This window comes from Phyllobates terribilis, unplaced genomic scaffold (genome assembly GCF_046119375.1).
Source record: "Phyllobates terribilis strain yellow unplaced genomic scaffold, ASM4611937v1 Scaffold_10__3_contigs__length_209671492, whole genome shotgun sequence".
Classification (NCBI taxonomy): domain Eukaryota; kingdom Metazoa; phylum Chordata; class Amphibia; order Anura; family Dendrobatidae; genus Phyllobates; species Phyllobates terribilis.
In genome coordinates, this window is record NW_027362770.1 from 166198056 (window position 1) to 166212028 (window position 13973).

The 13973-nt window shown below is 50.9% G+C and overlaps 1 long non-coding RNA gene across 1 annotated transcript in view; it reads right to left on the reverse strand.

The window, feature by feature from the left end:
- Nucleotides 1-1892: 1892 nt before the first annotated feature.
- Nucleotides 1893-13973, reverse strand: part of LOC141164203 (uncharacterized) — a 50619-nt gene continuing 38538 nt past the window's right edge. The window contains exons 2-3 of the long non-coding RNA XR_012250878.1: nt 2250-2334; nt 1893-2155 (exon numbers count right to left, since the gene is read on the reverse strand). This is a non-coding gene — a long non-coding RNA (uncharacterized lncRNA). The remainder of the gene's footprint in view (nt 2156-2249; nt 2335-13973) is intronic.

Sequence of the window (13973 nt, forward strand, 5' to 3'; positions counted from 1 at the left end):
GAGCTCCCTTTCTGACTGTCCTCTCTACTGGCCGTTCCCACCAGGGGTCCACTTATGTCCGGCTCCCTCGGGTCTCCTGTTGGGTGAACCTTCTTTGGCTTCCCTGACCCTATGCTCGGTGTGCCTTCTTAGTGGACTTGGTGAGGGGCTGCTCCACATGTAATGTCGCAGCCTCCGGTTCTTAGTTGAGGGTAGTTTCTCTCCTCCACTAATTTGGGATCCGGTTCCCTTGCGTGCCAACCCTTCACCCTTCTGGTTGTATACTGGGTTCTTGGGGTTCCTTCTTCTCCCCCTCTGGGTCCTTCTCTTCTCCTCTCTCTCTTCTCTCTGCAGGCGCTCCTGGACCTCTCTCAGGACTGACTGACCCTCTACAGAAGACTGACCCTGATCTAAGATGGTGCCCACCTTATATACTCCCTCTATGTGTGAGCTCAGGTGACCAGCACCCAATGAGCTCCTAGCCTTACCCAGACTGCTCCCCCTATCTGCCCCTACACTACTGGGATGTTCCACCCCCCTCCCACTCCAGCCAGGGACAGACACTGTCGTACCTGCACATATACTGGTGGGAGTACCGTCGGTCTGTCCCCCGGAAATGGGATGTATGTAGTGTATGCAGCTATCTGAGCTCAGTCCCACACTCCATCCTTACCCGGGAGTGGCATACCACACCTCTGGCTTGAGGTGCAATACCCCTGTAGCAGCCGAGTCCTCAGGGTGCTACAATAACACCACAGTTCCCCTATATATAGCAATAAGGCCCAACAACCCTCTATACATAGTTTGATGGTCCCCACAGCCCCCACACACATGAGGGTCCCCACTCACAATATGATGTCCCCAACAGATCCCACAGTCAGTGTGAGGGCCCCCACACACAGTATAATGCAACCTACCATCCCCCACAAAATATGAGTGCCCCCACACACAATATGATGTCCCCTACAGCCCCAACATGCGGTATGAGGAACCCCTAATCCTCTACATAGTATTATGGCCCCTACACACAGTATGATGTCCCCCACAGATCCCACAGGAAGTATAAGGCCCCCGACACACACTATGTCACTCACAGCCCCTCACAAAGCGTGAGGGCCCCCAGAGCCCCACAAACAGTATAATGTCCCATACAGCCCCAACATGCAGTTTAAGGGCCCCAACGCACAAAGTGATGACTCCTGCAGCCCTCCTCCACTCAGTATGAGGGCCCCCACCAGTCAGCGCACTGTGCCGACTGAGGTTCTGTCTGCACAGGAGGCGTGATGTAATGACATCATCACGCCTGCTGTGCTGAGTCACTCAGACGCACGGGATGAGATGTGAAGCAGGGAGCTGACGGCTCCCTCCTTCACCATTGAGTTCAGTGGTATCTGCATCCATAGATTGTGATTGCAAGGACAAGCAATCCTTAAAGTATTTGGGGGGCCCGGGCCCCAGCTCACGGGCCCCATAGTGGCCGCGAACTCTGCCGCTCCTGTTTTGAAACAACCTACCAGCCGAATTCCTTCAAAAACTGTTTGCAAGCACAAGTACCTAGAAGAAATGATGTAGGCCAAGGGTGGACACCAAATATTGATGTGAATTTTAGATTTCGCTTTAATTTACTCACTTTTTCAATTGATAAAAAAAATAAACTATTAACACGAAAAATTTTTAAAGCATTTTTTTTCCGCACTTACCTAAAATTTTTGCGCAGACAGCACTTTATTATATATAGAGTTACCATGCCTATTTATTTTAATCGTTCATTATTAAGTAATGTACATTTTTATAAAACTACCTACATGGCCCCGAGTCGTCTACTATCGATATATATGTGTATTAGAGCAATGCTGCTGAGCGCACAGACAAGACATTTTCCAAATAAAATTAAATTACATAGAAACCAGAGACTTGGAGGAAATGTTTTATTGCCTCATTTCGGCACAGCAGAGCTACTCCGCTTGGCGTTGGCTTCCAATGTGTCTATTGAAAGTACATCTGTTAACGGTTTGTCATGTATATAAGTAAAGAGTAACATTAGTGTTCAACCTGACTGTGGGCCTATGGGATCAAGTGAAGCGTCGCTGGGTGGTTCGCCCATGCAGATGTTCGTGAAGTACGTGCGACGCCGCAGGCTCCATTTAACTCTGCTTCTTTTTTTATATTTCGCTCTCTGTACTTCGAACATCCAGGAATAAAACAGAAGAATAGATCAAAATGTCATAAAGTGACTTGTGGTCTTCATACCAGATTGAAATTATACTCACACTTCTTATAGTATTTTTCTCCTTTGCTCATCATCGCTCCTAATCAGCATTGGAGTGGGGGAAAGGAAGTGACAACCGCTCTTTTCTAAATAAATATATGAATTTTTCACAACAAGATTTGAAAGACATTCATCTAATTTCAATCTTAGATGAAGAACAGTTATAGTTTGCCTCTATAAAAGCAGAAGTTTTTTGAAGACATTTATCTAACTTCAACCTCAGAAGAACAACAGTTATGGTTCACCTCTATAAAAGCAGAAGTTTTGGCAATTTGCTGGTCTGGAATATTCAGGTGTGTGTTAATGTGGCACCCCAGGGGTCTGGTTTTCCACAGTAATGTAATGTTATGTCTGAGAGCAGGTGGGAGGTCCTTTGGTCAGGGATCCTGTGCATGCCACACCTCCTGCCCAGTCTTGGGAGGGGAAGAACTTCCCCTTTATAAACCCGGGGCTGAGGCAGGGTGAGTCAGACAAGGAGAGTGGAGACAAGAAGCAGCATAGGAAACAGCAGAGTTACAAGGAGTCAGGGGCTGGCAGCTGCAGAGTTCGCCCTGACTAAGAAGATTCTTTACCGGACCCGGAGTCCGAGGCTGTGGGGACTAACTCCTACCCAGCAGCAGAATCCGTCAGGCAGGGGATTTCAGGTCCTCTGGCCCAGAAGCCCGAAGGCACGGTCACACGCGTGGGACCAGCACCGCCATCGTGGAGCGGAAGCCAGTAGAAGGCCCCGAGTCACCGGCCATACGGGTGAGCACCACACGGTACACTCAGGGACGTGGGCTACTTACATCAGCTTCTAGCAAGGTAGCCAGAAGAGTACAGTCAGTTTGGGAGGCCTACAACTACGCCTGGCCAGGGGAGATCCCATCTGCTCAAAGACTGACCAGGCCCCGTTTGCTAGCAAGTACTCCGGGAGGGTCTGTCGTTGTTACCAGTAAAGACCCTGAACTACACCGTACCGTCTCTGAGTGGTTCCTGCTACCCCCATCATCCACGTCGGCTGCCCTGAGGCCATACCCCTCCCGTTGGGGGTTATACTATCACGCTGCACAATCCTACCACCGGCCTCAGCGGTCTGCCCTGCAGCAGCTCCCTGGCTGCACTCAACGGGTGGCGTAGTCCTCAACTATTTACTACTAATAGACTGCCGTCTAGTTTGACTCCCTGGGCACGGACCGGGTCACCGCCACGAGACTACAACCCTCCACTGATCCGGCTCCGGGTAGGCTCCCGCGTGCGCAACGCAGCGCGACACAGGCCCAGGGGCGCGTCAACTTTGGCGTAGTCGGCAGGATCTCGTGCCCGCAACCACCGGGTACTGCGTGCCTGAAAAGCAAAGACTGTTCAAACTTACCAGTGGTGAAGATTCCCGCTATCCGTGGAGGTTTCCCGCCATCCGGCGCCATCTTCTACCTTCTTCCCGCCATCGGTGAAGTTTCCCGCCATCCGGCGCCATCTTCGGCCTTCTTCCCGCCATCCGTGGAGTTTTCCTGCCGTTGGACGCCATCTTGGGGACGCCGCGCGGGAAGAAGAGGGGCGTGGACTCTGAAAGCGCGCGAGAACTGAAGCCCCGCCTCACGTCCGGACGTTGCGTAAGGTCCTGGAAGGAGCCCCGCAGACGCCGACGTCACAGGAGCGCGACGGAAGGTCCTCAACCCTGACGATCCACTGCGGAGCCGCGGCCTACGGAAGAGGATCATCGCAAGGTAGGCCACGGTCCACTAGGGGGGAGGAAGATGTCGGATACGGAGGAGAGCTTCACTGCCCCAACCCCCGCCAGCGCTACCGCTGCTGCAGTTATGCCCTTCACCATGCCCTATATCCCGGGAGCAGCCTGGCTACCCCAGTACTCAGGGGAGTCACATACCCTGCATGACTTTAGAGAAAAGCTGGATAGCCTCTTCCAGGTGTACCCCCTCACAGAAGAGCAAAAAGTGAGCATCCTGGTGGCCCAACTAACCGGGGCAGCCAAAAGGGAAGTAAAATCCTGGCCACCTGGGAGGAAGACTGTCGCAGGGATACTAACCCGGCTGAAGGACACCTTTGATACCCGCACCTCAGCCGAGATTAAGCTTAGATTCTACGGGTGCAAGCAGCGAGCGCATGAGAGTATAAGGGACTATGCACTAAACCTACAAGAGGCCCTGAGGGCCATAAAGCAGACCGACCCTGATGGGGTGGGAAACGAGGACAGGCTGTTGACTGAACAATTTATAGAGGGTTTATATTGCAATGCCCACCGAACCCAGTTGCGGGCAATGGCCTTACAGGATCCCCATCTGGACTTTGCACAGTTCAAGGACAGAGCCATCCGGGTGCTCCGAGAACCGGCACCAGGTGGCGTTGTGACCCACAGACGCCCCACTACCACTTACTACCAGGAGGCGGCGCCCTTGTCAGCAGGGCCTGTGGGAGCTGATGCGCAGGCTTTGGACAATGACCCGGCTCCAGACCTACACCATCAGGTCCAAGAGCTAGCTAAGAGCGTTGCTGCGCTAACCCGAACTGTGCAGTCTTTACAGGTTTCCACCCCAGGGAAGATCCAGCTGGCATCCGGACCGGAGGACATCCCGTGGCGTCGACCAAGGAGGACCCCACCGGCCAGAGGAAGACCCAGTGACCGATACAGCGAGGACGGACGACCCATCTGCCGCCGCTGCAATCAATCCGGACATATGGAAAGGTACTGTTCTTTAAACGGGCACAACCTGGGGTAGAGGGCCAACCCCCAGGAAAAAGATCACCAGGCCCATCGAACTGGCGCGACAGATATGTGGGAGGACGTCCAGTCTTGCCTGTGGTACTGGATGGCATTCCCATGAGTGCCCTACTGGATACCGGGTCACAGGTCACCACCATCCCGTACGTGCTCTTCAAGCAGTACTGGAATGACTCGGATATTACCCACTACCCTGACGACGACTTGAGTATCATCGCCAGCAATGGCCAGCCCGTGCCACAGATCGGATTTAAAGAGGTGGCCCTCAAAATCGGTAGAGTCGAACTGGCCGCACAGGGACTGATCATTGTAGATATTGATAAACATGAGAGTCACCCAAAAATAACTCTGGGAACTAACGTAATTGAAAATTGTCTTGCAGAGGTGATTTTCCTTTTACAGCAGGTTGCCAAGAACGCCAGCTCCGGCGAGCAGCGGGTGCTCCAGAAAGAGATCCGGGCACTGATGCAACGGCAACAAGTGGAACTCTCCGGCGGTGAGATTGGTAGCGTAAGAATGTGTGACCCTTTTCCTATTGCCATGCCCCCAAAAAGTGAAATGATGATTTGGTGCCGGGCAGCTATTGGTCTGAGAGGAAGAGATTACCAGGCAATGGTGGAACCAGTTTACTCAGACAGTAGGCCCACCATTTTGACAGCACGGGGGGTGGTCAATGTACGCCATGGGAGGGTGCCCATTCGCATAATAAATATCGGGGAGAGGGAAGTGTACCTGCCCCGGTATGCCACGCTAGCCAAATTATATACCACTAATCAAAATTCTATACAATCTGTGGAACCCTTGCCTCCATCTCACCCGGAGGAAGGTAACGGCTCTAAGAAAGACATGGAGGACTGGTGTCAGCAACTACATTTGGGTACTGATTCCACTCCCTCACATCAGAAACAAGGAGTCTATCGGGTGGTTCAAGAGTATGAGAGAGTGTTTAGTAAACACCCGTTAGACTTTGGGCGGGTCAAGGGGGTAGAACACCGCATCCCCACGGGAGATCATCCTCCCATAAAAGAGAGGTATCGACCCGTACCCCCTGCACACTACCAACACGCCAAGGGGATGCTTCGAGACATGAAGGAGGCTGGGGTAATCCGGGATAGCTGTAGCCCCTGGGCAGCCCCACTAGTTTTAGTCAAAAAGAAAGACAACACCATGAGGATGTGTGTAGATTACCGGAAAATCAACCGTATCACACACAAGGATGCGTACCCCTTACCAAGGATAGAGGAGTCATTGGCTGCTTTAAGATCTGCTAACTTCTTCTCTACCTTGGATCTCACTAGCGGGTACTGGCAGGTTCCTGTAGCAGAGGCGGACCGGGAGAAGACCGCATTCACCACCCCGATGGGACTTAGCGAGTTCACCTGCATGCCGTTCGGACTCTGCAACGCCCCAGGAACCTTCCAACGATTAATGGAGTGCTGTCTGGGCCACAGAAACTTTGAGACGGTCCTGTTGTACCTGGACGATGTCATCGTATACTCCAAAACTTATGAGGACCACCTGAAACACCTGGCGGAGGTGTTCGAAGCTCTGGCGAGTTACGGCCTAAAGGTGAAACCCTCCAAGTGTCACCTCCTGAAACCAAAGGTGCAATACCTGGGACACGTGGTGAGCGCTGACGGAGTGGCTCCCGACCCCGATAAGATCACCGCAATTAAGGGATGGCCAAGCCCCTCCAGCGTAAAAGAAGTGCGGCAGTTCCTAGGGTTGGTAGGCTACTACCGAAGGTTTATTCCCGGTTTCACCAAAAAGGCAGCGCCTATGCAGGACCTCCTGATAGGCCAGTCCCGGAAGGCCAAGAACCAGAAGCCGCCCTTCAAATGGGAAGAGCTAGAAGAGGAGTCCTTCCGCCAGCTGAAGATGGCCCTCACGGGGGATGAAATCTTGGCGTACCCGGACTATAGCCAGCCCTTCATCCTCTACACCGACGCCAGTAACATCGGGCTAGGAGCCGTACTGTCCCAGATTCAGCAGGGGAGAGAACGAGTAATCTCCTATGCCAGCCGAAAACTGCGACCCACCGAAAGGAACCCCAAGAATTACAGCTCATTTAAGTTAGAGTTCCTGGCCGTGGTATGGGCAGTCACCGAGCGCTTTAGGCATTACCTCGCTTCTTCCCGGTTCACCGTATACACGGATAACAACCCGTTGATACACCTGGACACGGCAAGACTCGGTGCCCTGGAGCAGAGGTGGATGGCCCGTCTGTCCAACTACGAGTTCACAATCAAATACCGGGCAGGACGCTCCAATACTAACGCGGATGCCCTGTCCAGGATGCCCAACCTGCCGGACGAAGGAGAAGATCCGGAGGGACTGGAAGAAGTTGAACTCCCTGCGTTCCACCGTCATGGGACTATCCAGTATTCCCACCGGGTAAGGGGTAAGCAGGCTGCTACGTTGAACCCCTTACCCCACTACAACTGGGCGGAAACGCAAGACAGCGACCCTGCCGTCCGACTAGTGAAGGAGATGCTGACTCGGCCGGAGGCTCGCCTTGAACCAGACGCTCCGGAGGAAGCCAAACAACTATGGGCGGAGAAGAGTCGACTATTCCTTTACAAGGGGAAGTTGTGCCGCAGAATGGTCAACTCCCGGACGCATGAACTACTCTGGCAAGTAGTGGTGCCACGAAGAGACGCAGCCATGGTGATGGAGGCATACAACGACGGAGCTGGACACTTCGGGTGGAAAAAGCTGGAGTTCCTGCTGCGCGAGCGGTTCCACTGGGTAGGCATGAGGGGAACCATCGAGAAGTGGTGCAGAGACTGTGGCCCGTGCAATCTGAGAAGGAAGGACCGGGCCAGCCAGAAGACTCCCCTGCAGTCCATCGTCACCCGGCAACCGTTGGAACTGGTAGCCTTGGATCATGTAAAACTGACCCCAAGCAGAAGTGGCTACGTCTACGCGTTAACCATCGTGGATCATTACTCCCGGTTCTTGGTTGTCGTCCCCGTCAAGGACTTAACGGCTCAAACAGCAGCTAGAGCCTTCCAGCAGCACTTCTGCCGTCCACACGGGTACCCGGACCAAGTGCTGACGGACCAGGGACCTGCCTTTGAAGCGGAGGTCTTCCAGGAATTCTGCAATCTGTATGGCTGCCGGAAGATAAGGACGACACCCTACCATCCGCAAACTAATGGACTTTGTGAAAAAATGAACCAGGTGGTAATGGATCTTCTAAAAACATTGCCCCTGGAAGAACGCAGTCTGTGGCCTGAGAAGTTGCCCGATCTGGTGGACCTATACAACCACATCCCGGTAGGTTCCACCAACTGTACCCCGGCTTACCTAATGAGGGCGAGACCTGGTAAGTTACCTGTTGACCTGGAACTGGGAGTCCTGACACCTGAGGACACTTCACCAGAAACAGACTGGGACACAGAGAGGCAGCAGCAGTACCGGAGAGTACAAGAGAGCGTGGAGCGAAGTCTCTGTCAGGCTAGGGAAAGACAAGAGAAGACTTACAACCAGTATGCTCCCGCTGTTCCCCTGGTACCCGGAGAGCAGGTCTTGAAGAGGAAAAGACGGCTCCACAAGTTGGATGACCAGTGGGAGAAGGACCCGTACACCGTACTGCCCTCAAGCCACGAGAACCCGAAGGTCTGTACCATCAGTAAAGACGGAGGGGAAACCACAGCCATTGTGTCCCGGGACCACCTGAAGAAGTGTCCCGAACAACTGAGGAACCCTGAAGAGGAACAAGAAGACCATCGACCCGTGGGAGAAAGGGAAGATATGGTTAGTACCGTGCTCGGGGACTTCCCTCGGTCTTGGACTCAAGTCAATGGTGCAGTTGTGGTACCCGTACTCACCTTCCTCCAACCATCATCCCAAGAACCAACGGAGCAACGGGTAGAGCTGGAAGAACAGCCGGTCCAGGAGGCAGAAGACTCCACACGAGTAGAACAGGAGAATCAACCCTCTGCTTATAGTGAGCCTGCCGTACCCCTAGTGAGACAAAGAGCCGGTAGACAGCTGCCCAGTTTACCCTTGACAGCTCCTACACCCTGTAGTTCAGGGCCAGACAGTCAGCTCCGTAGGTCCACTAGGGCCACTAGAGGCCAGTTACCCGCACGCTGGAGAATTTGAAGTGTAAAAATAGTTTTATTTATGTTTATCTGTGTATTGTTGCTTGTGTATAATTTTGTGTTTCCAGTTGTTTTTAGGAAACCTTGGTGGATTTACCGGGAATCCTTGTACATAGTTGGAGCGTAACCCAGGATGGACTAGAGACTGTTAAGGACTCGGGGTAGGACAGACCCCTACCTGGTTACGTCTCCCTGTGTTGGTGAAATGGACACCTTGCTTCTTTCAGAGACTGCACCCGGTTGCGGACACGCCGTAACCATCTTTATATGTTTTCTTATTGTATTATTAATGTTTTTTGCCTTGTTATGTTTTTCTAAATGTGTTTAGTCCCGGAGTACTAAATTTCACTAGGGGGGAATGTGGCACCCCAGGGGTCTGGTTTTCCACAGTAATGTAATGTTATGTCTGAGAGCAGGTGGGAGGTCCTTTGGTCAGGGATCCTGTGCATGCCACACCTCCTGCCCAGTCTTGGGAGGGGAAGAACTTCCCCTTTATAAACCCGGGGCTGAGGCAGGGTGAGTCAGACAAGGAGAGTGGAGACAAGAAGCAGCATAGGAAACAGCAGAGTTACAAGGAGTCAGGGGCTGGCAGCTGCAGAGTTCGCCCTGACTAAGAAGATTCTTTACCGGACCCGGAGTCCGAGGCTGTGGGGACTAACTCCTACCCAGCAGCAGAATCCGTCAGGCAGGGGATTTCAGGTCCTCTGGCCCAGAAGCCCGAAGGCACGGTCACACGCGTGGGACCAGCACCGCCATCGTGGAGCGGAAGCCAGTAGAAGGCCCCGAGTCACCGGCCATACGGGTGAGCACCACACGGTACACTCAGGGACGTGGGCTACTTACATCAGCTTCTAGCAAGGTAGCCAGAAGAGTACAGTCAGTTTGGGAGGCCTACAACTACGCCTGGCCAGGGGAGATCCCATCTGCTCAAAGACTGACCAGGCCCCGTTTGCTAGCAAGTACTCCGGGAGGGTCTGTCGTTGTTACCAGTAAAGACCCTGAACTACACCGTACCGTCTCTGAGTGGTTCCTGCTACCCCCATCATCCACGTCGGCTGCCCTGAGGCCATACCCCTCCCGTTGGGGGTTATACTATCACGCTGCACAATCCTACCACCGGCCTCAGCGGTCTGCCCTGCAGCAGCTCCCTGGCTGCACTCAACGGGTGGCGTAGTCCTCAACTATTTACTACTAATAGACTGCCGTCTAGTTTGACTCCCTGGGCACGGACCGGGTCACCGCCACGAGACTACAACCCTCCACTGATCCGGCTCCGGGTAGGCTCCCGCGTGCGCAACGCAGCGCGACACAGGCCCAGGGGCGCGTCATTAACACAAGGCCAAAGAGAAAAGATATCAGTAATGATATTAGAGAAGCAATTGTTGCTGTCTATCATTTCTAAGCAATCTAGTGTCCATCATTCTACAGTCACAAGTGGAAAATATTCATGATAGCTGACAAAATTTCCAGGAGTGAACGTCTTCACCCCAAGTTCAGACTGTGGTGTGCTCAGAGAAACTACAAAAAAAGTCAAGAGCTATAGCTCAGATGCTAAAGGCCTCAATTGGTGTGACGCTCACAGCCCTCCCTGGGAGATGGGGGTAATCGGAGCCGGGTCAGATGTTGGGGAGGCAGTCGTGGCCAGGACCCGTTCCGTGCCCAGGGCCGTCACAATTAAAAAGGTTGTAATGCGCTATCAGGGTTGAGTGGTTGCTATCGACTACGCCACCTGTGGGATCTGGTGATGGCCACCAGCGCTGCTGCAGTCCTCCGAGGCGTGATGTAGTGGCAGCTGAAGTTGGTGCTACTCCCCACAGGTGGAACAGGGCCTCAGGGCAGAGAAGCGGATGGAGGGAGTGATAGTCAGAAGTTCTGGTGCTGTGCGGTGCGGTCCAGAAATAAAGAGACCGGAGGCCATAGGGGTAGACTTCCAGGGTTTTTACTCACGGTAGAGCATGTAGCTGCAAGGCTTCTCCCTGATCCTCACGGCGCGCTTCGGCCACCAGGACCCTGGGTCCGACAACCTCTGAGTATTTCAGGTACCTTGGTCAGGACCCCGCATCAGAGTGTTCCTAGACTTCAAACTAAGTCCTCTCCTGTCCGTATGTGTGTGTAGAAAGGCCGGGTCTCCCTCTGGACTATGCACAGAACAAGGGTACGGGTGGCAGCTCCGCTCCTTCCTTTACCCGGTGGGATCCACTGAGCCTTCCGGGCTTTCCTGACTAGGACGTGAAGTAGCAAAGTCAGGTGTCGGGGGCCGGTACCCCTCTTGCAGCCGGAATCCCTCTGACTAGGCCAGAATAGCGAGGACAGGTGGCGTGTACCGCTCCGTCTGCATCCCCCTGGGATCCTTTTGCGATGGAGCTAGACTCCTCTGCTCCAGGCCTTCTCGGGTAGGGACCTTGACCGGGTAGAGACAGCCATTAACTCTTGCCCGCTCCTCGACTCAAGGCCAGAGTACGAGGACCGTGTCCCCATCAACTGCAGGTTCACACAGAAAGCCACGTTCAGTGATGTAGATCACAATCAAAAGACCTTAAGCCCAAGATGGCTGTTTATTAAATATGAATTATTAAGTGAAACCTATATGTGCGTCCTCCACCCTCACCCGCTACATGGTTCCCCCTATCTTTTGGTTCCCCCAACTCCACCTACCGGCTGGGGCAGCACACTGGTGCCTATTAGCCCCCCCTTCAGGTGGGAGAAGTGTAGTGTTGGATGTAGAGGTGGGGTCCTGACAGTTGCACCATCCTTACCTCGAAGGAGAGATACCACATCCCATTAAAGAGATGCAGTACCTCTGTGGCGATCGAACCCCCAGGGGCGCCACATTGGCATGTTAAATATTCACATTCATGACAGTATAAGCATCCACGTGCCGCTAGCCAAATGCCCTTCATGAATTGTTCATCAACATGTGTATCCACTTCTATAAAAGCAGAAGTTTTGGCAGTTTGCTGGTCTGGAATATTCAGGTGTGTGTTAACACAAGGCCATTGAGAAAAGATATCAGTAATGATCTTAGAGAAGCAATTGTTGCTGTCTATCATTTCCAAGCAATCTAGTGTCCATCATTCTACAGTCACAAGTGGAAAACATTCAAGATAGCTGAAAAACTTCCCAAGAGTGAACGTCTTCACCGCAAGTTCAGACTGTGGAGTGCTCAGAGAAACTACAAAAAAAAGTCAAGAGCTATAGCTCAGATGCTAAAGGCCTCAATTGGCACGTTAAATATTCACATTCATGACAGTATAAGCATCCACGTGCCTCTAGCCAAATGTGTATCCACTTCTTTAAAAGCAGAAGTTTTGGCAGTTTGCTGGACAAGAATATTCAGGTGTGTGTTAACACAAGGCCAATGAGAAAAGATATCAGTAATGATCTTAGAGAAGCAATTGTTGCTGTCCATCATTTCCAAGCAATCTAGTGTCGATCATTCTACAGTCACAAGTGGAAAACATTCAAGATAGCTGACAAACTTCCCAAGAGTGAACATCTTCATCCCAAGTTCATACTGTGGAGTTCAAAGAGAAATTACAAAAAAACTCAAGAGCTACACCTCAGATGCTAAAGGCCTTACTTGGCATATTAAATATTCTAGTTCATGACAGTATGAGCATCCAGGTGCCGCTAGTCAAATGACCTTCATGAATTGTTCATCAGCAAGTGTAGCCAGTTCAGACCGTGAATTGTCAGAGAAATTGCAAAAAACCCAAGAGCTAAAGCTCAGATGCTGAAGGACTCAGTTGGCATTTTAAATGTTCATGTTCATGACAGAACAATTAGAAAAGGACTGAACAAGTATGAATTGTTTGGAAGGGTTGTCAGGAGAAAGTCTCTTTTTCTAAAAAAAAAAAAAGAACATGGCAAGTTTGCAAAGTTGCATCTGGACAAAATCACAAGAATTCTGGAACAATCTCCTTTGGACATACAAGACTTTTTTTTTAATAAAACACAGCATATAAAAAAAAAACACCTCGTATTAACTGTCATGCTCGGTGGTAGAGAAGTGATGATTTGGGCTTGTTTTGCAGCTACAGGACCTGAGCACTTTGCAATCAATGAGTTCATTATGAACTCCTCTGTATGCAAAGTATTCTAGAGTCACACGTGAGGCCATCTATATAAAGGCTAAAACTTGGCCGAAACCGGGTCATGTAACAAGACAATGATCCCAAACACAGCAGCAAATATACATTGAATTGCCTGAAAAAGAAAAGAATTGGGGTGCAGCAATTGCCCAGTCACAGTCCAGAACTTAACTCAATACAAAATGTTGTGGAGGGACCATATAGACCGGTCCGTAAACAAATGCCCACAAATTTTTAAAAACTTAAGCTTCATTGTAAAGAAGAGAGGGCTAAAATCTGTTATAAATCTGAGGTTGTATTTATCTGATGTAAAGTATATAACTATAATACTGCCCCCTATGTACAAGAATATAACTGCTATAATACTGACCCCTATGTACAAGAATATAACTACTATAATACTGCCCCGTATGTAAAACAATATAACTACTATAATACTGCCCCTATGTACAAGAATATAACTACTATAATACTGCTCCTATCTACAAGAATATAACTACTATAATACTGCTTCTATGTACAAGAATATAACTACTATAATACTACTCCTATGTACAAGAATATATTTACTATAATACTGCTCCTATAAACAAGAATATAACTACTATAATAATACTCCTATGTACAAAAATATAACTACTATAATACTGCCCCCTATGTACAAGAATATAACTGCTATAATACTGCTCCTACGAACAAGAATATTACTGCTATAATACTGCCCCCCTATGTACAAGAATATAACTAATGTAATCCTGCCCCCTATGTACAAGAATATAACTACTATAATACTGCTCCTATGTACA